Below are 24,763 nucleotides of genomic sequence, written 5' to 3'. Positions count from 1 at the left end.
ATTTGATAAACCTTAGCCTATAGATGATTGGAGGAAGACCAATTATTTTATAAGAATTTTGGAGTAAAGTTGAAAAAAATATTTTTGCCAAAATTAAGGATTCTTCATACCTGTCTACTTACTGGGCTTGGCTATTTCTACTCTCTGCTTTAATTGCTGAACAGAACTTGGACAGTTTTTCTGATTGCCTAAAACTTACAACGTCATAACTTTTTCTATTTGACTTCTGATATTTTTTCATCAAATCTTAGTAAAAAGTGAAACAATAGAAAAAGAAGAAACAGTAGAACCTTGCATTCATAACTACATAGCAGCTAGGTTTGGAGAAGAGGAAAACAATGATAAATACGGGAACTTTTTAACCCTACTACCTTTTCCATCAACCAAAGGCTTGTGGCAGTTCTTTCTTTGCTCATTACCTTAGAAAAGAAAAAGAATTCAGGTGTTTTAATACATATTCAATTGTGTCTCATCAGTCAGTATTTTTGTAACTGTTCAGTAAATTTAGAGGAAACAAAGAATACTCTGGAACTCATGAAAAGAGTTCCTCTATCTTCCATACTATATATTCCATCTTCCTAAGCACTGGACATTCACTAGTCAAAACCCCCCATTACATATACAATTCAAAATTTTTCAATGATAAAAACTAAAAGGTATGCCATTAAATCATGATGACTCAGCTTGGTCCCAGAGACATGAGAGTGTGCCTCCATTGCTTAATTGTGAAAGGGAAGAACAATATGTACAGAACGCTATATATAATGATAGACTTGATTTATATATTTTGCTCAGCTGTTTTATTCTTTGTTATGAGGGATGGCTCTCTGTTATATGGGAGAAAGGATGTGCTAGAAATGTAAGTGATTTAAACAATTACATATAAATAAACAATAATATAAAGACAAAAAAAGGAAGAAAATATATATTCTACTATCTTCAGAAATGACAGCTGGACAGGGAAGTGAATATTTTCTTACCTACTTAGGCCATGTCTTCTAAATGTTCTAAAACCCTTTTAAAAAAATCATTTCTGCTAACAAAGATGGGGGGCAGCTGATGTTTTAGACCCCTAGGTGCTTTTCAGTCTATTGCATCCCAGATAAGGAAGGATCTTAATTAGGGGGAAGAAAACTCATAGTTATTTTCATTCTTAGCTCAAATGTAATTACAGCTTTTCTTAGACTTATGAAGAAAAATGAATAGCAGGCACATGTGTAGTTATTCTCACAAGAAACATTATTTTGTCACTCATTTGTTCATTTGACAAGTATTTATTTAATACTTCCCATATTTTAGGAAGTTTTCTAAATATTCTAACAAATAGAATGATGCCAAAGAACATAATAAAGATCTCAAGAAATTTTTACTCTATTAGGGAAGTAATGATATAATCGAAAAACCACTAGATAAGGTATCAGAAGATTCAGAGGTTCAAATCCCTTTGTTCTACTACTTGATACCTATATCATCTTAGACAAATCATTGTCTCTCTCAGGACTTTCCCTTTCTCCCTCCCTCCTTCCTACCTTCTTTTTTTTCGTCCCTTCATTCTTTCTTTTTTCTTTCCTTCCTCTCCCTTCCTCCTCTCCTCTCTCTCAATATTTATCATTAATACAATAAGCAATGAGCAAAATTCTCATTGAATTATGTTTCTTGTTGCCTTTGGAGGACCTGTGCACTATTTTTTCATTTATCTATAGTGTCCTTTCTTCTAGTTTTAATTGTAGCAGGAATGTCAAAATTGATATGACTCATCTCTTCTTTCAGCATATTCACTCAGTCACTGAATAAGCATATGACATTTAAAGTATAAATAATTAAATTAAATTTTATAAATAGCAGAAAAGCTGTGATTCTTATATATAAATGCAAAGGGATAAATATAAAATAGTATATGTGGGTCCAAAAGAAATCAACTTCCCAACTACAATTTGGGGAGGTGTGATTAGATGGCAGATTATCTGAAAGATCTTGGGGTTTTAGCAAACTGCAAACTTGACATGAGTGTGACATGGCAACCAAAATAAAAATTAATGCACAAGAAGGGTGCAGTTTTTGGGAATAAAGAGATGATAACCTCACTGACAGCATCAGAACTCGGCTGGAATATTATGTTCAGTACTCAATGTCACATCTTAAAATGGATATTTCTAAATTGGAGATTACCAAAAGAGGGAAATGAGGATATCAAAGCCCTTGAATGTATATTATGTACTGATTGGTTAAAGGAACTAGATATTAATATAATAAATTAATGTTACACTATTAAACTTTTTACATTAGCAAGCCATTTTCGCCCAAGAAATTTTTACAAGACCCCTGGTATATAATATATACAGTAGGCATACAAATCAAAAATTTACTAAATAAATCATAATTTTGCAACTCCCACATTTAGTTACTAGACTCCATATGGGGTCACAAACAAAAATTTAAGAAACTGGTTAGAGGAAATATTTTTTCTTGCCCAGATATTTGAGGCTGTTGAGCCTCAAACTCAAGTTCTCAGCCGGAATAATTGAAGATTTCTTAGCCTACCATTTCATTCATTAAATGTTTAACCAAGTTTCATTTGTCAAAGGAATTCCCCATCAAAAGGAACACACCTGATTTAAGATGTTTCAGGATCTCCCTTGGGGAATTTGGTTACTGAGAGAAATCATTGACCTGATGGTGACTGATTATTGGCTAATTCATTATTAATATTTGGAAATTTTGTTTCTTAGGATGTTATTCACAAACAGAATGCTTAGCTTTGAAGATAGAACACTTAGTGGGGAGATGATACCTGTGTTCAAGTATTTAAAGAGCTCTTTAGCTTCTGACAGTAGAAACAGGAACCATGCAGGGAAGTTGTAAAGAAAGGGCAGCTAAGTAGCACAACAGATAAAACCCTGGACTTGGAGTCAGGAAGGCCTGAATTCAAATATGACCTTAATTACTTGTCTATGTAATACTAAGCAAGTCATTTAGCTTCTGTCAGCCTCAGTTTCCTCTTCTATAAAATAAGGATAATGATAGCATCTACCTCACAAGGTTGTTGTGAGGATAAAATAAGATAATATTTGTAAAGTTCTGTGCATGTGCATGTATATGTGCGTATATGCATGTAGACATGTGCGTATACATATACTGTGCCTGGCACATAGGCACTTAATAAATGCTAAAATAAAATAAAAAATAAGACAGATTTTGTCTTGATGTCAGGAAAACTTTCTTACAACTGGAACTGTCCTCAAACCAGGTGGCACAATAGAGTGATGGGCCTGGAGTCAGGAAGAGTCATTATCTTGAGTTCAAATCTGGCCTCACTTACTAGCTGTGTGATCCTGGGCAAATTGCTTCACTCTGTTTGCTTCAGTTGTTTCCTCACTTTTAAAATAAGCTGGAGAAGGAAATGGTCAGCCTCTCCATGCCATGAAAATCCAAAATGGGGTAATGAAGAGTTAGACATTACTGAAATTGTTGAACAATAAAGTATGATGAGCTGCCTGAAGAGGTGATGGGTCTTTGTGGGGTCTTTAAGAAGAGGCTGGCTATCTACTTGCAGGGTGTATTGTAGTGTAAATTGTGTTATGTTGGATTAATTGGCTGCAGGAATCCCTTCTGATTCTTAAATTCAATGACTCTGAATATGTTTAGTAATGCCGGAGAAACTGAGGCAAGATAGAGATTAGAGAGTATTTAATAATTTATTTAAAAGGGATAGATTTCCTGGGACCAAATGGATCCATGGTTTGGTCCCAAGGCTGAATGAGACTATCGTCTCCAAGAATCCAGCAAACAATGTGAGTTCTCAATGACATATACACACGTGGCTCAGATTAAGGGGTAGACTGAGGCAAGGGCGGAGTTAGGGTGCTGAGAGCAGGAACATGGGACTAACAATCCAGTTCTGACAGGGTGAGGGGAGGCATGGGGGACATCTGATAATTGGAATTACAGAATGGGGAGAGGTACCCAACATTCTGATGATGTCTAAGATAGAAGGTCTTTCTTCTTATCTGGATCATCATGATAAGGAGGGAGGAGTGGTGCTGCAGGATTGAGCAGAACAATTCAGTGAAACCAAGGCAGGACAATTTAGGAAAACTGAGTCAGGACAATTAGAGAAACTGTGTCAGAACAATAAAAGAGAACTGTGGCATAAAAGTTCCAGTTATGGGGCAGAGCTAAGAAAAAGTCATGGAAGTAGGAGAAATGCCATATATGAGAAATAATACATAAGTCATTTTGGCTCGATGTGATATATGTGAAAGGATGTAGTATGTAAAAAAACCCAAAAAAACAAACAAACCTAAAATATGAAAAGATATATTGATTACTATGCTTGTAAGAAGAAAGGAAGTGGCCCATGGAGTAGAGTTTGAACATGCCAGAGACAGAATTGATGATTAGTAGAATATGGTCCTGAAGGAAACAGGATCTAAAATGTGCCTTGGAAAGAATAGAAAGAATTTTGGTAGAGGCAGCAGGAGAGCATCTGTGAGACTTGAGGATTGCTAATTTCCATTTTTAAAAATCAGAAAATATTTAAATATTTAAAAAAAACCTCACACAAGAAGAAAGTCAGATTTAATTATGATTTTAGAATTGAAAGGAGCCTTAGAGCTGTCTAATTCAAATCCCTCATTTGACAAAACTGAGGTCAGAGAGAAGAGAACTCCCCCAGAGTCATATTACTACCCAACAGATGGGCTAGTATTATGTTTGGATTTTAGATTCTGTTGCCAACCAAGAAATTAAAGAAAAAATCAAGGAAACCAAGGAATCAGGAGAACATCTTCCCTCCTCTCCAAGTTTAAGTGTGTGGATAGGATTTGGAGGTAACTCTGAAAAAAATTGGGTCACATGTATACACATGCACATGCATATATGCATGTATATTGTGTATATGCATATATGTGTATATGTATATATGCATGTGTAAATAAGTGTGTGTGTATTTATGTATGTGTTGTCATGGCCAATGAAGAAATTTGTTTTGCTTGACTATACATATTTGTTAACAAAGCTTCTGTTTATCTTGCTTTCTCATAGATAGGGTTAAAGGTGGTAAGAGGAAATAAAAGTAGATTTGTATTGCTTCTAAAAGTAGATAAGATGAAGTTAGAATAGAGAAGAAGAGAGGATAGAAGGAGAGAAGAAGAAATGAAAGAGCCCATTCTCCCCATTAATTAATTAATTAGTCAACAAGTATCTCTGTACATTGTAGTAGGTCCTGGGAGTAGAAAGGTAAAAATGGAAAGGTCCCTAGCCATACAGGACTTACATTCTATTTGGGAGAAACCACATGAACACAGATGGCCTTGATCAGTAGAAACCAGAATCACCTAAGTTTTTTGGTCTTCTTGATAAATTAGAGGGCATCAGAATTTGAGTGGCCATACTGGCAGTTTGTAAGGATGTAGGGCAAAAGCCCTTTTAGATTTTAGGTGAGTTTGTTTACACATGTAAAGGTCAGAAAGGCTGAATAGTAAGTAGAAATGATGGACTTGTTCCTGGCCTGTCCTCTTCATTACAAACCTCAAGACAGATAAGGATTTCTTTCCTCCTTCTACTTTAACCAATAACATCTTTCAGCAGAAGCACAGGACCACAAGGCCTATGTGCTTGTGGGCAACCCGAGAGGAATATACAAGGATATTTCTTCTTGGACTTCAACCTTTTGTGTCAAGAGAAATTTGGAGTGGGAGAGCTAGCATCATGGGTAGGGATACTCAGGAAGATACTTTGGTCCTAAAACCAAGACACTGAAAGAGTAGCATTCCTACTAGACTGAAGGGAGAGGCTCTAGTTCTTTCAGAAAGAGACTAGCAGTATTGTGGCTAAGGACTTCAGTTTGGCCAGCAGTTAGATACAGTGAATAAGGTGGACCACAGGACTTTGCCCTGCATAGAGCAAGTCGGGGGAAGAACAGAGACCACATACTTTGGGGCTAGCAGAGCAATATTTCTCACCTAGATGAGGTATAACCTTGGAGACAACACAAATGATAATAGGGACCAGGCAACAATAGAGATCTGCTCTAAGTTGTCATCTACATGTGTGCCCCTTCTTGTGCAATCTCTGTATTTATTTACTTTACCTACTAAATGGTGTACATATTTGTAGGAAAATATGACCTAAGTTTATTGGGTGGGTGAGGGGAAAAGGAAAGGGAATAAGCACTTATTAAGTTCCTACTGTGTTCCAGGCACTGTACTAAGTACTTTGCAAATAATCTCATTTGATCCTCACAACACCCCTGAGAGATAGATGCTGTTATTACTTTCATTTTACAGGTGAGGAAACTGAGGCAGACAAAAGTTAAGTGATTTGCCCAATCACACAGCTAGTAAGTGTCTGAGGCCAGATTTGAATTCAGGTTTTCCTGACTCCAGGCCTAAAACTCTCTCTACATCTAGCTACATGGGAGATGGAATGTCATCTGTAAGGAATAGCAAGTAAGCCTGTTTGCCTAGAACATAATATATGTGAAAGAGCTTCATGTCATAAGCCTAGAAAGGCTGAAGTCAGATTATGAAGGGTTTTAAATGTTCATCAGGAAAAAAATGTATCAATCCTCAAAGCAATTTCTAGGTTCATTTCTTCTTATTGTTTGCCCTTTTTTCACACCACTATAAAGAACAAGGAGACTTAGTAATAATATCATTGCTTTGCAGATTTTTCAGTGGCTTCCTTGGGAATTTAATCTTCAGGAAGGCATTTGAAGACAATTTTTTCATCCCAAATCCTAGAGGTGCCATACCTAACTCTCCTCTTCCCCTTACCACCAAGTTCTGAAAATCTCCAAATCCTACTCTAAGTAATTTTCTCAGACAATTTTTCCATTTCTTAGGCCTGGGGAGTGTCCAGCACCAAACCTTTCAGAATGCACTAATGACAATGAGGATTCAGTAAGCACCCCAGGAACAGCTTGGGCCACAGAATCCTGGGATCACTAACTTTTTTCCTCATCTACATCTTTGCACAGAAAACATGGCTGAGTAAGAGGATTCAGGCTCTTTCCCGCTTCTTGCTGTCTTCAACAAAAATTTGAAAGAGAAATGAATTTATCCCAGTCAAAGGAAAACTTCCATGGATACTTCTTGGGATGGAACATCTCACAAGAGGCCATATCCATCTCTTTTCTAATACTAAGACCTTCATGGTACAGAGGAGCACTGACTTCAATTTTGCCTCTGAGGCTCACCACTAGTGTGACCTTGGCCTTAATATTCCTGGACCTCAGTTTTTGTCTGTAAAATGAAAAGCTTTTCCCCATTCAACTGCAAATCTATGGTGCTTGGAAACTACAAGGTGTGCTAGGACATATGTGCTATGATACAAGGAAGATTCTTTTATATGTTGAACATTGAAGTCTAGCCCTAATAGACTCTGGTGGGGTATGTGCCTTAATTTTGTTCATCAAGTTAATAGATGCTTTTTTTATAATCATAAAATTGTTGTCACCAGTTAGTCTGCTATTTATACTAATCCATGCTAGATTTTAAGCTAACAACATGGAAGCTTTGCAAGTAATAAAAACACAATTTAAACAGTGTACACATTTAAGGGCTGAATACTTTAGCAGTGGGCTGGCATCTTGGCACTGATGGTCACAAGAGCCAAAGTCTGATCAGCCTGGTCCACTGAGTGCCCAGAATGTGACACAATCCTGAGAGGCAGAATTCCAATCCCTCTTTGGTAATTGCAGTCATAATTTTGGATTCAGATTTTTCTCCTCTGTAGTGAGGATTAGTAAATAAATGTAGTTGAAATGCCACAAGACTTCCTTTTTCTTTTGCATTGTTCCTTAGGGAAGGTATTTTCCCTTTCATACCTGAGCAGTTTGGTTGCTGGAAGAGGCAGGGAAAATATTTTTGCATAAAAAAGAAGAAAAAAATCAATCTGTGAAGTATGTAAGAGATGTTCCTTTCATAGTAAAAGACTTTGGTGGCTAAAAGGGGCAGAAAAAATAATTTTTAATTTAAAATTGTTATGTGTGTAAAAAAAAGCAGTTTTTACATAAAGAAAGGGAGAATTGATGAGTTTTTAGCCTCATAAAGTAAAGATAAATACCAAGAGATTTTGATTTGATCAAAGCCATGAAGAAAATAGTCATGCAGGATAATATAAACCCAACAATGGGGTAGACGAGCCAGAACTGATGGAGCTGTGTTCAGAAATCTACAAGGAGGCAACACTTGTGAATGATGGTAAGAGCAAAGATATGATTGTAGCTTGAGGTAGAGTAGTGAATTAAGAAATCTTAATTCATGAAAAATTTCAACATCATGCAAATTGAGTGGATAGAGAAATCAGGAGAGAAGGGTATTGGAAGGAGTATCAACATCTGGTTGAAATCCTCTAGTATGAAAGCTAGAGTAGTAATGTGAAAAAAATTGTGAGCCAGACATGTAACTCATTGAAGAAAAAAGGAGAATGTCTTAGAGATAGATAAAAATGATTAGGAATTGAATTGGGGAGGATGAATTTTAATCCCACTGATCTCAAAAGAGAAGTGGGTAGAATGACAGTCTGAGAGCAGGGAGTATTTTGATTCCCCAACCTTGACTAGTCAGCTGAGGCTTATGAGTAAAATTTCTAACCAACACTATTGTGTTACACTTTCTCATTCCCCTCTCAAAGATGATCGTGAGCTAATGGAGATCATCAGTGCTTCATTAGTTTGATAGCTAAGAAAATTTTTCTAGTAGGAGATTTGGGAGGATCAGAAGAGCAGCTAGAAGAAAACAGCTTTGTATGATATAGATGTTTCTGAATGAACCAATGACATAAAGGTCTAAAGTTCAGATTTGTGCTTATCCTTACTTGTTTTTTAAGCAGGGTTTTATAAGGGTATGCCCACTTTCTTCCACAGCTAGATGAGTAGGAGAATGTGATTTATGTGTGGAGTGTAATGTATTGGCTATTCCTGAATTTATGTTAGAAATTCATTGAATTATGTTATAAATACATTGAGTACATTATAAATACATAAGTTGAGAAACTGTGGCATATTGATTTTTATTCCTTTTTCTTGTGTCCTGGTGTTCAATTGAATGAGATGCTTTGTGACCTCTGGACCGTAACACACCAGACATTTCTATTCTCCACTACCTCCTGAAGTTTGTCCAAGTTCATATTCATTGTTTCCATGACACTATCCATCCTCTGCTGTATCTTTTTCTTTTGCCTTCAATCTTTCCCAACATCAAGGTCTTTTTCCAGTGAATACTGTCTTCATTATGTGGCCCAAGTATTTAAGCTTCAGGTTCAATATTTGACCTTCCAGTAAATAGTCTGAATTAATTTCTCTAAGTATTGACTAATTTGATCACTTTGCTGTCCAAGGGACTCTCAAAAGTCTTCTCCAGCACCACAATCTTGCATTTGGAAATAACTGTGAAATGATACTGCATATGGAAACATAGAATAAAGTTTTGACTTCCTAAAAAAATCAGAAAATAATATTCTCAGTTCTCTGAGTTCTTTAACTCAAGGCTTGTCTTACAGATACAAGATAAGGCTTGTCTTGGAATGATTGGAATGATTTAAAGGGACCAGAGAATTCTCATTCATTCTTCTCACAAAAATATCTCCTATATCCAGAGGTCCCAATATCTTAAAGTTCAATTACTAATTCAATTACTTTCTTTGATTCACATCTGTGGATTAGGATCTGAGGAAGACTGCTAATAGTTCTAGCGGTATATTTTATTATTTTTAAGCCCTCACTGGTGTGCTTTACACTCATAATCAGCCAGAAGACACGTTTAGTTCTTGGCAAAGATGTTTACTAAGATGGCACAGTAAAAGACAGGTAGCTAGGTGACACAGTAGATAGAGCACCAGACTTGGAATCTGGAAGATGTTTCTTCTTGAGTTCAATTCTGGCTTTAAATACTTATTAGCTGTGTGACTCTGGATCACTTAATCCTGTTTGCCTCAGTTTCCCCATCTGTAAAATGAGCTGGAGAAGGAAATGTCAAACTACTCTAGAATCTTTGTCAAGAAAACCCCAAATGGGGCCATGGAAACATGACTGAAAAACAGCATAAAAATAGCCACAAAACATTTCCCATATCAATCTGAGGAGTATTCTCATACACTCTAAATATGTGTCTCTTTTCCTTCAGCTATGGATTGAATTTTTTCAAATTGAATCTTTAATTGCTAGATGGGAGCTCTACTTCTGGACATGTCCTTTATAAGATCTATCCCATGGTTAGTGGAGAGGAAAAGTTCTCTCTTCCTCCTGTGCCAAATTTATATACTTCTCAAGGGCTGAGTTCTTTCTGCATTGCTGGCTCTTGCTTCAAAATGACTGGATTTTGTTTTTTGAAGAGTCAAGTGCAGAGATCACCCATCACTGCCCAGCCATGAGCATTGTTCCTTTCTGACTCAGAGAGAAGTATTCATACTTCATTAAGAAATCACCTGTTAAGAAAACACCCCATTAAGATAATAATGTCTTAATATTTGTGATTACCTATGGCATCAATTGTGCTTAGGTAGAATAGGGGAACCTAAGTCCTCCCCTTTATACTATTATATACTATATATTATATCTTATACTATTGCATAATCTTGAAACTCAAAAAACAGATTTTTTTTTTCTGAATACTTCTACTCTTCCATAGCTGGGTGTGTCTGAAGCTTTTCTCTAAGCAATTGTCATCCTTTTGTTTCTCACATCATTTTTAACTTTTCAAATGTAATCCACTTCCATGGAATGCCTTAGTGAAGTTTCAGCAGCAGCTCTTTAAGAATCTTTTCTATCAAATTCATCTTTCTCAGGCATAACCTAAATGAGGATGTATTTTTCCACAGCCAGTCCAGTGTCAGCTCTTGGAATATACCTGATCTCATTCCAAAGTCTATCGCAAATTCCTTGCTAGGTTCTCAGTGACCATATAAAACTAGGTTCACTGTAATGAGATCATTGCACACTCATACTCTTTGCCCTTTTTCAGGCTGTGCTTTTCTCTTTCTAAACCTGTCTCACAATGTAATATATACCAGACACCAAAAATCCACAGAGGCAGGCCAAAAGAAAAGGTGTTTGTATATGAATTGAGTAATTAATATCCCCTAACATCTAGTTCCTGCCTTTTTAAAATAAACTCTAGCTTGGGGTTGTAGGGAAGGAAGTTGGGGGTGGGGTAGAGCAAAAGGAAAAGGATAATGAAAAGGTAAGAGTAGGAAAAGAGAAGGCAAACTGCCAGAGAGAAGCACATTGAAGGAGTGGAAAGAACACGGAACAAGTAGCCAAGGAGGCAAGAGTGTAAGTGCTGGTTTTGCCACTAGTTCCTGCGTGACTTCAAAGTCACTCTCACCGTTTTGGGCTTTTATTTTCTCGGTTATAAAATGACACATTTGAACTACACTAATTTTAACAACTAACAATTTATGCTTCTCTTTCAGGGCTAGTTTCTAATTTATCTCCTTTCATCTGGATAATTGTGATACCCTCCTCCCAAATGGCTTTTTTTCTAATTTTTTTCTGATCTGCCTAATCTATGATGTATCATCTATATAGTTGGCAAATTAAACTCTTTAAAATGTAGGACTGATCCGGTAACTTTTGCTCAATAATTTTCCATAGCTTACTATTGACTTTATGAGGAAACAAGTAGCTATGCCTTAAAAAACAAACAAACAAAACAAAAGCTATTAACATGTAATATGAAAGCAAACAGGATTTTTAAATTAAAATTTTCATTTATTAAGTACCTACTATTTGTAAGCATTGAGCCCTTTACAAATATTATCTAATCTCATCTCACAATAACCTTATGAAGGTAGGTGCTAGATTAAAACAATTTCCAATTAATAAAAAAGCTTCTACTTAGGAAAAGAGTCTCTCAAAATGGGGTTTGCTTACAGTTTCAATATGCAATAAGCAAAAATGACAATGAACAACAATACTTACCTTTCCTTCTGTAAGAAGAAATTAATATAGTAGGAAAGAAACAAGCATTTATTATAAACCCTACTATATGCTAGGCACCATGCTGAGAGTTTTACAAATACCTCATTTAATCCTCACAACAATCCTGTTAGGTCAGGATTACTCCCATTTTATGGGTAAAGAAACTGAGCCAAACTGAATGTTAGACAGTTAATAAATATCTGAGGCAAGAATCTGAACTCAGGTCTTCTTGACTGTAGGTCCAGTGTTCTTTCCATAGTGCCACTAAGCTGCCATCTCTAAAACCAAAGGATTTTAATTTAGTTCAGTAGGCTAAAGCTGCTGATGTACATTTTTTATCATCTAAAAAGACACTATCAGGCCTGTTCTACCTGGATAGCCTACTCACACCTACTATATAACTCTCCATGGTACTTTGTACAATTCTCAACTTTTATGTTATGTTTAATGTTATTCATAAGTCAGAGTGATACTATTTTAAAACTAGAAAAAGATTAAGGTTAAAAAGATGGGAAGCTTGGGTCATTAAAAGTTCTGCCTAATGTCCCAAAGGTCATTATCCTCCAGTCTGCTTTCCTTTTCCTGTTCAATTGTTGACTTAACTGGACCAGATGGCTCAGTGAATAACTAGGCCCAGTGCTGGGCCTAGACTCAAGAAAATCTGAATTTGAATTTTGCTTTAGCTTTATTAGTTATGTAACTCTTATCAAGTCATTTAATCCTTTTCAGCCTCAGTTTCTGCAACATTAAATTAGGATAGCATATGCTTCATATGCTTTACAGGGTTATAAGACTAAAATGAGATCATAGAAGGAAATCACCTCACAAATCTTAGAGCACTAGCTATCATTGTCCATGGACAAAGTATCTCTGGGGTAGAGTAAGTGATGGACTAATTCTATGAGAATTACACAGAGGAAGTGGGGTAAGGACATCATCCAATACATGTGTGACCAGAACAATTGCTTGGCTAATTTCCTAGCAAGAGCAAGAGACATGATAATCCAGTTCATTGCTCCCTGGAATTCACATAAAACTTCCTTCCCCCACTTCTTTTTTTCCTCTTCCTCCTCGGCACATATATGTGCTTACCAACAACATTCTTGTCACCATACCCGAGAGTAACACCTAGTGAATTTTCTCAGTCTAGGAGATGACAACAGCAGTGACAGTGGTGATGTGTAAAGTTTCTACGGGAAAACATGGAAAACACAGATTTGAGTTTGCCAGCATCAGCAAAGAAGGGAATGTTGCCAAACCCTAATAAACTGTTTAAAGAAAGGGAAAATCTGTATATCCTAGTCTATGCAATCCTGGAATCTAGCTTTCCAGCAGAGAAGAGAGCTTCCTGAGCTTTCAGGCTTTTTTGTTTTTCTTTCAAACTTTGAGACCTGTCCTGAGAATAAAACTCAGATTTGAGAATTTGAAGATTTGAAGAGATGGGGAATGTCTCTGTAAGAAAGAATATTTCCCAAGTGTCATCACTAGAGACTGGATTAGTAACAGTAACTGAATTAAAGCCATGACAAGGGAGGCAAGATAGAAGGGACCTTGTAAAGTCTGCTTTTACAGTGGGTGACTCTTAATAGTATAGACCTGTTAGGGAGAGGGTTACCCGTTTAGTAACCCCAAAGTATGTTTGTCTTCCAGGAGAAGTCTGAATGATGAAGGGGTAAAATGAATCTTTGAAGAACTTTATAAAAGTCAAGAGGATTATAGGATTTCCAAGAAAAGGTCAGATTGTTGCAGTGCTGGCAGTTATGAATTCATATCCTGATAAGAGCTTATGAATCAAGTATATTTTCTCTATTTTTTTTATGAGATTTCATGAATCCTCTGCACCTTTTCCACTGGTACAGTTTGGAGATATTTGAAACTGGGTCTTCTTTACTGCAAGTCCAATACCATATCTATAACATGATCCAGTGGTCATGTTATTTCTGGAATAAGTTATCCCTTATTCTCAATTTAACAAGCCTTTATAATGTCTATCATGTTTTAAACTAGATATTGGAGATAAAAAGACCAAAATAAGCTGCTTCCAAGCAGCTTATATTCTATCAGAGAAGACAAAATTTACACATCAGTATAGTAATTTTTCTTTGGCATTGGAAGGATGGGGCATGATCACTGTTACCATTATTAGTTCTAGTCAATCATGTGAAAACTTTGGGTTTTGCAAAGTGTGTAATTTGGGACTAAAGAGTTCATTTTTTGTCATCTCAAAATCTTTTTCTGTGGAATTGGAAGAGATGATAATTCAGGGTATAAAAACCACCTTAGTTTCTCTCTACCTTTGTTTCCCAAAAGGAGGGTGTAGGAAAGTGCCAACTTACTCTATTGCCAACCTCTCCTATCTCCAACTTCCATGGAGCCATATAATAAAAGATGACATCCAATGCACATGTCCTGACTAGGCAACCTTGAGCCCAATTTTAGGTTGCATTTTTTGTGTTTATTCTTTCCTGACCTTAGTCAAAAATATACTTCTCCCTAGATAGATGTATCCAAGTTTGGAGGCAATCTTGTAAAGTCCAGAGGTCCCACAGGATCTATACTGAATGGCAGGAGAGAGGAAATCCTTGACAAATATTCTAGCACTTTTAGAGATGATGACTGCTAACCAGAAAACTGGCCAAACTGTCATTTTTACTAATAGACATACTAGGAGTAGTTTGGATAGTGCAGAAAGGAGGTGCGATGTGAGATGTCTAATTAGCTGTCTTGCAAACTCTTCTATTTTCTGATGAGACTCTCAGTGAATTATAATAATAGGAATGTGTTAAATTACTGAATCCTGTTTAAATTATTAGTTGTGCATTCTGAGTATTTTATATTTAGTATTTCTTTTGTATGAAGGAATACATTACATGTCCTATATCTAATTCACATTGGAAATTAAGTGTCTACCTGTAGCTCTTTTTTGGGGGGACACTAGATATGAGCCAAAATCTAAGCTATAAGAAAAATCTTTTCCAGAGCACTGACATGTGCATAAGAGCTGGTGGCGGAAATCAGAGTACAAGAAAAGTGAGGCTAATCTAATCTAAGGTCAGGCTCTCTAGTACTGAACCTAGACTAGACCACATGCGTAGAGACCAGAAGTTCTCTTGGTGGCAAAGTTAGTGGAATTGCACTCAAACTCAAACACAAATTTAATTTTTTTCCCCTATAGACTATGGATTACACCCAAGAATGTGTTAAGAGTCTATGCTATTTTTTCTGCTAAATTTTTAGTATTCTTTGTATAGGCAGCAATTTGACATGAACTAGAATTTTCCACTGTATCCTAAATAAATTGATCTTTTTATATAACTCTACTGGGTTTTAGAATTTCATTTCCTTGTTGGAAATTTTTGCATTGGCTTGAAAATGGCTATCCTGGGTGGAACCAAGATGGTATACTATAGGTAGAGAATAAGCTAAACATTCCCCTCAAAATATCTTTAAAATAATTCTTCAAATAAATGTTGGAATGACAGAACCAACAAAAGGTCAAGGTAAAATATTTTTTCAGCCTAAGACAATTTAGAAGGTCAGCAGGAAAGGTCTGACAACAGTACCAGCAATGAACTTTGGAGGTGGTTGTGACAGCAGCCTCGGGAACAATCTGGCCAGAAATGGTAAGGGGTTGGACAACTGATCAGAAAGAGATTGCAGGGTACCCTTTTTGCTGGCACTGGGTGCAGCTGGTATTGATTCAGAGCTTTGTTGCCCATATACAGTTTTAGGCTGCAGTTCCTGGGCAGAAAGGGGTGATTGTGGTTGGTCACAAGGAAGGATGGCCCCTTGTCATAATTCTAAGGCAAAGAGGAGCATTAAAGTTTGTGGCCACAGAAGAGCAGGGGCCCTGGTCACAATTCCAGTAGTAAAAGGAGTACTAGAACTTACTGCTACAATGCCTTAAGGATCCTTCTTGAGTAAAGACCAAAGTGCAAATCAGGAGGGCAATAAACATGCCTCTTCTTGATCTTACCACCTTGGAAGTACCAAAAAAAAAAGAAAAAAAAAATTTACAGGCCCCTAGAACTAGTTCTGAAAACAGCAGCTTGAAAAAGCCTAAAGCTTAGGACAGTGCCTTCTCCTTTATAGAGGAGCAGAGCCCCACTTTAAAATCAAATTCAAAGTAAAAAAAAAAAAAATTTTTTTTCAAAAGGCTGGAAAAATGAGCAAATGACAACAACAAAAAAGAACTTGACCATTAAAAGCTACTATGGTATCAAAAAAGACCAAATAGTTAAAAAGATAAGAATGGTAGAGGAAAATTTGGGAAAGAAATGGAAGTGATACAAGAAAATTATGAAGAGAATTAGCAGTTGCTAAAAAAAAGGCACAAAAATACTGAAGAAATTCTCACTGAAGAAAAAGAATTTAAAAGCAGAAATGGTCAAATGGGAAAAAAAGATACAAAAACTCACTAAAAAAATATTGCTTAAAAGTCAGAATTGGGCAAATGGAAGATATGATTTCATGAGTATCAAGAAATAATAAAAGTCAAAAGAATAAAAAAATACAAATAAAATGCAAAATATCTTATCAGGAAAACTAACCTGGGAAATAGAATGATAAGAGATTATTTAAGAATTATTTAACTACCTGTAAGACATGACAAAAAAAAAAAAGCAAGCAAGAAAGAAAAATAGACTTTTGAAGAGAACAGTATAAAAAGAAGGCTAAATGAAAGAAAATAAGGTGGAAAGAAATGCATAGTTAGTAGTAACTGTGAACACAAATAGAATCCCATAAAACAGACATGTATAGCAGAATGGATTTGAAACCAGAATCCAATATATTGCTTACACACACAGAGTTAAAATAAAGGGCTAGAGCAGAATCATTTGTACTCCAGTACAAGTGAAAAAGGCAGAGGTAGCAATCAAGATTTCAGACAAAGCAAAAGCAAAAATAGGGTTAATTAAAAGAGATGAGGAAAATTGCATTTTATTAAAAGATGCCAGAAACAATGAAGTAATATCAAAAATTTGTACAAATTTCTTTGATAAAGAAGTCATTTCTCAAACACATAAATCAAATTTATAAAAATAAGAGTTATTCTCCAATTGATAAAATTAGTCAACAAATATGAACAGGCAGTTTTAAAAAGGAAAAAAAAATCAAAACTATTTACAATCATATGGAAAAATGTTCTAAATCTCTATTGATTAGAGAAATTAAAATTAAAACAACCATGAGGTGTCACCTCATAGCTATCAGAAATGACAAATACTTGAAGGAATGAGGGGAAAAAAGTACACTAATAAACTGTTGGTGGAATTATGAACTGGCCTACACATTCTGAAGAATAATTTGGAATTGTGCCCAAAGGGCTATAAAACTGTGCATATTCTTTGACTCAGCAATAACTCTACTAAATCTACAATCCCAAAGAAATTAAAGAAAAAGAAAAAGGATTTATATGTACAAAAAAATTGAAACTGTTCTTTTTGTGATAGCATAGAATTGGAAACTGAAAGGATATCTATTAATTGGGGAATGGCTGAGCAAGTTGGGGTACATGATTGTGTTGAAATACTGTTGTGATATAAGAAATGATGAGGAAGATGGTTTCTGAAAAAAAAATGTGATCTTAGCATATTGAATTCATAAAAAGTTAAGTGAGAAGAACTGAGAAATTATTGTGTGCATTGATACTTAACATGTTAACACTGATATCTGGATGAGATATTAAAGATATTTAAGATACATTGACAAGAAATTAACATGTTATTCACTGATAGGTTAAATATGAAAGTTTATTTATTTTTAACATTCTTTTTCTTTTAGTTTTGAGTTCCAAATTCTTGAAGGAGGGAGGAAAATTTGAAATTCAAAATTAAAAGAAAAATAATGTTAAAATAAATAATCAATTTATTATTTAAAAAGTATTTTATCAATTCAGAGGAATACAAGCCAAATCCAAAGAAAGTATTTTAAAAAAAATTAATGTATGAAATTTCTAGTTCCATTTAGTTTCCTAAATGTTGAAATTAGTTTCTCCTGTAGGGTTCAGGATTTCACTTAAAGGCAACACTCTAATTGGAATGAGTCCTACTTAAATTAGCTTTTGCTCCAAGTTTTGCTAAGGGAAGATAGATTTCAGGAAGATGTTGAGTCTTTCAAGTAATGAAAGATCATACTTTGGAAACCAAAAGAGAGTACCACTGTGAGAACTGAGCAGTGGAAGGTGGTGTGTTACTCTGACAATATAAGCCTGCACCAAAAAAAGTGCAAAGGAAAATTAGCTCTATTTCTGCCCATGATTAAAGTATGGTCTAGGAGGAACAGAAAGGGATATCAAAAGAGGATGGAAGCTTCAAGGAGAAGACAATGCAGCTTAGTCTAAATAGTAATAAGGAAAGATATCAGCTGTGTGTGAGTGGGAGGAAGAAGAAGATGGGTGGGAGGCAGTTGTTGAAACAGAGACCTTTTGGAGATCATCAGAGATCACGCTTAGGCCGAATTAGCCAAGCCCAGCTGAATAATTTTGCCAAGAAGTTGTTATGGAATGAGGGAGTATTGGGGTGCTACTATCTCTACAAGGTAATGTTAGAGATTGTGTAGGTCTGGAGGAATCTTTGCATTAAAAATTCCCTCAGGACTTTCAGTAGCACCACTGCTCTTAGAAGTTTTATTTTTAACTTTATTACTGGGCTTTGTCAACATCCAGTTCAATTACAGTGATCACAAAGAGTAGGGGTTTGCATCTGACATGCAGCTGGCATGAGGAAGGTCAGATTGCCAAAAAGCTGAGAAGAGGGAGCAAGCCAAGTGTGTGGGCAAGTTTGCTGAGAATGAATATGTGTGGTTGCATTTATTTTTATAATATTGTCAGTTATCTTTGTTCCCTCAACGTTATTCTGTGATTTTCCCATTGTTGAGATCAGAGACTGTCATGAATGGAATTATCATACTTTGGAAGATACTAGACTGTTCAGTGAGGTCTCCTTTTGGTGCTTTGTTTTTAAGTCTCGATTACAGATAATCCCCCATGTTGTGAGGAGAGAGTCACCTCCTGCTTCCAAATTTTCCTAATACTGTTGAGGGTATCATTATCTTCCTCAGTACCCAAATTCTTAATCTTAGTATCATCCACAACTACTTCCTCTCATTTCACCCACGTATGCAAACAGTTGTCAAATATTCTCATTTCTTCCTTCACATTTTCTTTCTCACCCGGTTCAAGTCACTTCTTAGACAAGGCAATAAAATAGCCTTCTAATGAGTCTCCCTGACTTGTCTCTCTTACCTCTAGGATCAAAAACAAAGTCTTTTTTTGACAATGAAAACTCATCATGAATTGGTCACTTTCCATCATTCCAGTCTTCTTATGCTTTACTCTTCTCCATGAACATTGTGTACCAGTTTTACTGAACTACTTTCTGTTCTTTCTTATTCAGGACATTTCACATTGTCTTCAATCCCCCATGCCCAGAATACTCTTCTTTCTAATCTCTGCCTCTTAGAAACTCTGGCTACTTTCTGGACTCTGCTTAAATGCCCCATTCTGGAAGAGGTTTTTCCTAGGCCCTTTTCCCTAGCCGCAAGAAGCTTCCCTTGTACAATTACTATTCATTTCCTCTAGTATATGCTTATTTTCCTGCATTTTATTCCTATCATTAAAAATGTAAACTCCTTAAAGCAGGGACCAATTTTTTTTTCTTTTTCTCTTTTGCTTTTATCATTAGTAATTAACATAATGTGTGGCACTTTAGGATTAATAAATGTTTTTGGTTTGCTGATGGTAGACAGGGTGTGATGCATTTATCTTATCTATTATCCTCTCTAGTAAATGATGTACTTTAGTTACTTAACTTTGGCCTGAGAATGCTCACCTGGTATTTAAAAAATGCACTTGGAATCCAAGTTCTTATTTTGCTTCAGAAATGAACAAGATTTTTTCTTTAAGTTGGTCTAAATTAATATCCATGCTCTCTGATTCCCAGAGGCATAGTCAAAGTGCTGAAAACAGGAATGTTTGTAGAAACCTGCTTTATTTGCTTTTGTTACCCACAGAAGCAAGGGGGAAGGGGGCAATGTTCTCCCTGCTATTTGTAAGACTATTGATACTTTTGAAGATGTCCCTTGGTGAAATGGAAGATGTAACCTAAAATTCTCCAGGGAGATCAGAACTGGGGCAGGCAGCGCTGTTTATTAATCGGGAGTAAGTTGTGAGGTGGGGACATCTGTGGCATCTGTGCCTAATGGTGGCAGAGACCATCAGTGGCACTAAGAGGCATATACAGTATCAGAAATATAGAGCAAAGTAATTTGCCACTTATAGGACTCCCCAACTGCTACTTCTAGAGGAAGTTTACTTTAGATGTAGTAATACTTTAGATGAAGACTGAGAAAAGGCTTTGGCATTTAGTTGATAGTTGGTAACCTTGGAGAATGCAGTTTCATTTGGGTGATGGAATAAGAAGCCAGGTTGTGAGTAGTTGAGAAGTGAGTGGGAAGTGAGAAAGTGAAGGCAATGAGTGTAGCAGCTTTTTCTAGGAGTTTGGAACTGGAAGAGAGAAGAAATACAATATAATTGTGTGGGGGGGTGTTAGGATTAAGGGAAGGTTCTGAAAAACAACAGAGAACCTGGATATATTTGTATGCAATTCAGAATCAGTAGATAACAAGAGCCTGAAGAATAAGGAGAGAGGATGGTTGAATGAAATGGGATAGTGTCAAGAAGATAAATAAAACTGATGAATGCCTCTCATGCTAAGGCTGGAGCAAATTAGGTGATGATGAAGAGGGTTGAGGTATAGAAGTAGGGAGGAAATTTCCTCAATTCCCTCTTCTGCTGAGAAAAAATGGGGAAAGGGAAAATGTAGGTAGTAGCCTTCAAATGAAGGCTGTTTTAAGATTAGTTAGGAGACTTTGATATGTTTATAGTTTATTATTGTTCAAATTTTTTTTTCCAGTTGTGTGTGTTTCTTCATGATCCTATTTGGGGTTTTCTTGTCAAAAAAATACTGGAGTGTTTTGTCTTTTATTTTCCAGTTCATTTTACTGACGAGGAAACTGAGGCAAGTAGAGTTAAGCGACTTGCCCAGGATCACCATTTAGGGGTATCTGAGGCCAGATGAATCTTCCTGACCCCAGGCTCAGCACTCTATCCACTATGACACCTAGATGCCCCTAACATATATATAATATAGTCATAACACATTTCTTACACAGTTATAATCAGTGACTATATACATATTTCTACCAATTCCATTTTCTTTTGTAAAAAAAATTTCCCCTATGTCTGGATATATGAATTTTTTAATGATGATGGACAAAATTATTGCATTCTTTCTTCAGTCATTCTCTAGCTCTTATATATCTACATACAAAATTTCCAGACTTTTACTACTGTCTATGGACTATGTATTGGAAAGCATATTTGCTAATTCTATCATTACTCTGAAATATAATTTATTTACTTCTAAAGATTTAAATTCAGTCAAAGAAACTAGGTGTTCTCAATATCTCCTTATCTGTATTAGTAGAGTGAGTGTCTTACACATAGTAGGTGCTTAATAAATGCTTGTTGACTGGCACACTCACCTTTCCTGGTTTTTATACCCCACTTCTTCCTTAAACTAGGACTTTTTCTAGTATTTTGTTTTCAAAACTAAGTTATTTACATGTATATGTATGTGTATATATATGTGCACATATAAATACACATATATATCCAAACAACTAATTATTCAGTAAAGAGAAGTCAAAGAACATGACCAGTTTTATGGCTCCCAAGCCTAGGCAATATTTTTTTAACTCACATTGAAGACTTTACATCTATATAATGTAGAATTTTCATATTGACTTAAGGCCTATCAATCCATCTCTCCAGATAGATTTTTGAATATTCATTTTTTATCTCACAAATCAACAGCCTTCCCAACAGTATGGCTCTTGGAAATGTGATATCTTCATTCAAGTCACTGATGAAATGTTGAACACAGTAAGGTAAAAAGCAGCATGCTTTGTGATGTAGTCTGGATACCTCCCCACAGGCTGATATAGATACATTAATTAAAATTATTTGGTATGACTCTAGCTACAAATCTACTTTATTGTCCTATCATATAGTTAATGTATTATGCTATTCTGCTATTTTGTCCAAGAAAACAACATGGATGATTCTGTCAAATTCCTGGCTAAAATGGAGATATTGTACACCGTTCACTGATTTTCTAGAATTCTCTTGATCATTTCTTTGGTCAAGAAACTAAGGTTTAACATGGTATTCTTTGCCTGGGGTTGATATTAAGTTTGAAAGTCATAGCAAATACTTATAATTGAAAGGGATCTTAGAACTCATCTATAGTTTAATCCTCTTTCTCATTCTACAGATGGGATAACTGAAGTCCAGAGATCTAAAATGGCTTGAGTGGACCACACAGGTTACAGAGCAATGGTTTAAATTCAGATCTTCAGATGCCAAATGCGGAGCCACCTCTTCTGTAACAATGAATCCTGTTAACCGTCGAATTGAAGAGTTAAGATATTTATACTGTAGTTATAACAAATATAAATATAAAATGATGTATAAAAGTATTATATAATACATGATAGGACCTAAAATGCAATGTAAAAAATGACAGAGCATAAAAGGCATAGGCTGCGATTCAAGAGAAACGGATTGTAATTTGAAAAATACAACAATGGTGACATCTACTGGAAAATATAGGCAATGCAGGGAAGTGGGCTAGAATTATTGAATAACTTTCAAGATGAAGGAATGGTAAAAAAAAGAACCACCATGACATAAACTCTATAGCTCCATTATTCCTTCACATTGCCCTAATACCGTATTTCAAATATGTTCTAAAGTATGAGAAGCAAATAACAGTGGAGCACACCTGGGAATTTCCTCTGTCAGTAACACTCTAGGTCAGTTCCTGTCCCTATCTAGAAGACCCAAAAGGCAACGTCAATATAAAGTAAAATATAAGATTGAAGGATTAGGATCATCTATTGAGAGCTGTAGAAGACTATAGAGATAACATGGTCCAATCTTTTCATTTTATATACAGGGACGTTGGGGCCCAGAGACTCACTAAACTGTGAGCTCCTTGAGAGCAGAAACTGTCTTTTGCTTTTCATTATATAAGATGCTTAGAGCAGCGCCTGGCATACAGTAAATGTTTAATAAATGTAAATTGACTGATGGAGAGGGAAGGGATTTGCCCAAAGTCCCACCAATCAAGTCAGAAGACACGTTATATATTTATGATGTGCTAGGCACTGTGCTAAGAAAGGAATATGAATGCAATAAAAAAAAAAAAATCCAGGATGTACCCTACAGAAACTTACATCCTAATGAGAAGAGCTGAGCAGGGGGGGAAAGGGGAAGGGAGGAGGGAAGGGAAGGAAGACACCCATACAGAGGGAAATGAAGTCTGGAGAGCCAGGAAGAGATCTGAGAAGAGTGAAAGCCCTGGTTCCTTCCTCAGAATAGCATACAACATTAAGTTGAAACCAAATCCTCTGAATCTAAATTCATATTCTTTCTTATTAATAAGGCTATACCTACATAGGCTCCTCAAGCTCTCTTTTCCCCTTAAACTATCAGAGGAACCCAAGATGATGGGATCCAAATTCTCTCATGTCATTAAAAAGAAATTCCTGAAATGGTGAGAATTATGAGATAAAAGTTTTTTGTTTTTTTTGGTCAAGGCAAGCAGGATTATGTAATTTGCCCAGAGTCACACAATTAATAAGTGTCAAATGTCTGAAATCATATTTGAACTCGGTTCCTCCTAACTCCAGAGCCACTGCTCTGTCCATTATAGCACTAGCTCCCCCAAAATAAACATACATAAAAAGTGTAGGAAAAGAATACTCAATCTGGAGCCTTGGTTCTTCTACACACTGAATGTGTACTTACTAGCAAGGTCATTTTCTTTCTCTTGTTGTTCAGTCATGTCCAACTTTTGATGAGCCCATTAGGGGTTTTCCTGGCAAAGATACTACAGGGCTGTGCCATGTCCTTCTCCAGAACATTTGACAGATTAGAAAACTGAAGCAAAGGGTTAAAGTGATTTGCCCAGGGTACACAGATAGTTACCTGGAAATGACGCTGGATTTGAACTCGGGTCTTCCTGATTTCAGACTTGGTACCTGGTCAGCACTGTGCCACCTAGCTGCTTATACCATGACTATAATAATGGAAATGGAAATGAAAAGAACAACCAACACAAAACAATCAAATGTATATTTGCAAGGATAAGCTTTATCTCCAAGAAGAAATATAAAAAGACAACATCCCTCAAATCCTCAAATCTTTGCTGATAAGAGGTGTCTGTGGAACTAAAATGATCTCTTCTTGCTTTTCTTTTTAAAAAATTGTTAGACCTGTCAAATTGGCCAGAATGACAGGGAAAGATAATGCAGAATGTTGGAGGGGATGTGGGAAAACACGGACACTGATACATTGTTGGTGGAATTGTGAACACATCCAGCCATTCTGGAGAGCAGTTTGGAACTATGCCCAAAAAGTTATCAAACTGTGCATACCCTTTGATCCAGCAGTGTCTCTACTGGGCTTATATTCCAAAGAGATACTAAAAAAGGGAAAGGGACCTGTATGTGCCAAAATGTTTGTGGCAGCCCTGTTTGTAGTGGCCAGAAGCTGGAAAATGAATGGATGCCCATCAATTGGAGAATAGTTGAGTAAATTGTGGTATATGAATGTTATGGAATATTATTATTCTGTAAGAAACAACCAGAAGGATGAATCCAGAGAGTATTGGCGAGATTTACATGAACTGATGCTGAGCGAAATGAGCAGAACCAGGAAATCATTATATACCTCAACAACGATACTGTATGAGGATGTATTCTGATGGAAGT

The 24,763-nt window shown here is 36.1% G+C and overlaps 1 protein-coding gene across 2 annotated transcripts in view; it reads right to left on the bottom strand.

Moving 5' to 3' along the window:
- The window catches only part of MAD2L1 (mitotic arrest deficient 2 like 1), a 52,942-nt gene that overhangs the window by 7,017 nt on the left and 21,162 nt on the right, over positions 1-24,763 (bottom strand). For both annotated transcript variants that reach the window (XR_004230021.1, XR_004230022.1), the window contains exon 6: positions 372-419. The gene's annotated coding sequence lies outside the window, so the exon portion shown is untranslated. The remainder of the gene's footprint in view (positions 1-371; positions 420-24,763) is intronic.

The sequence above is a fragment of the Sarcophilus harrisii genome, chromosome 6 (assembly GCF_902635505.1).
Source record: "Sarcophilus harrisii chromosome 6, mSarHar1.11, whole genome shotgun sequence".
NCBI lineage: Eukaryota > Metazoa > Chordata > Mammalia > Dasyuromorphia > Dasyuridae > Sarcophilus > Sarcophilus harrisii.
Note: the sequence above shows the minus strand (reverse complement) of the source record. Positions and strands in the feature narration are given on the sequence as shown.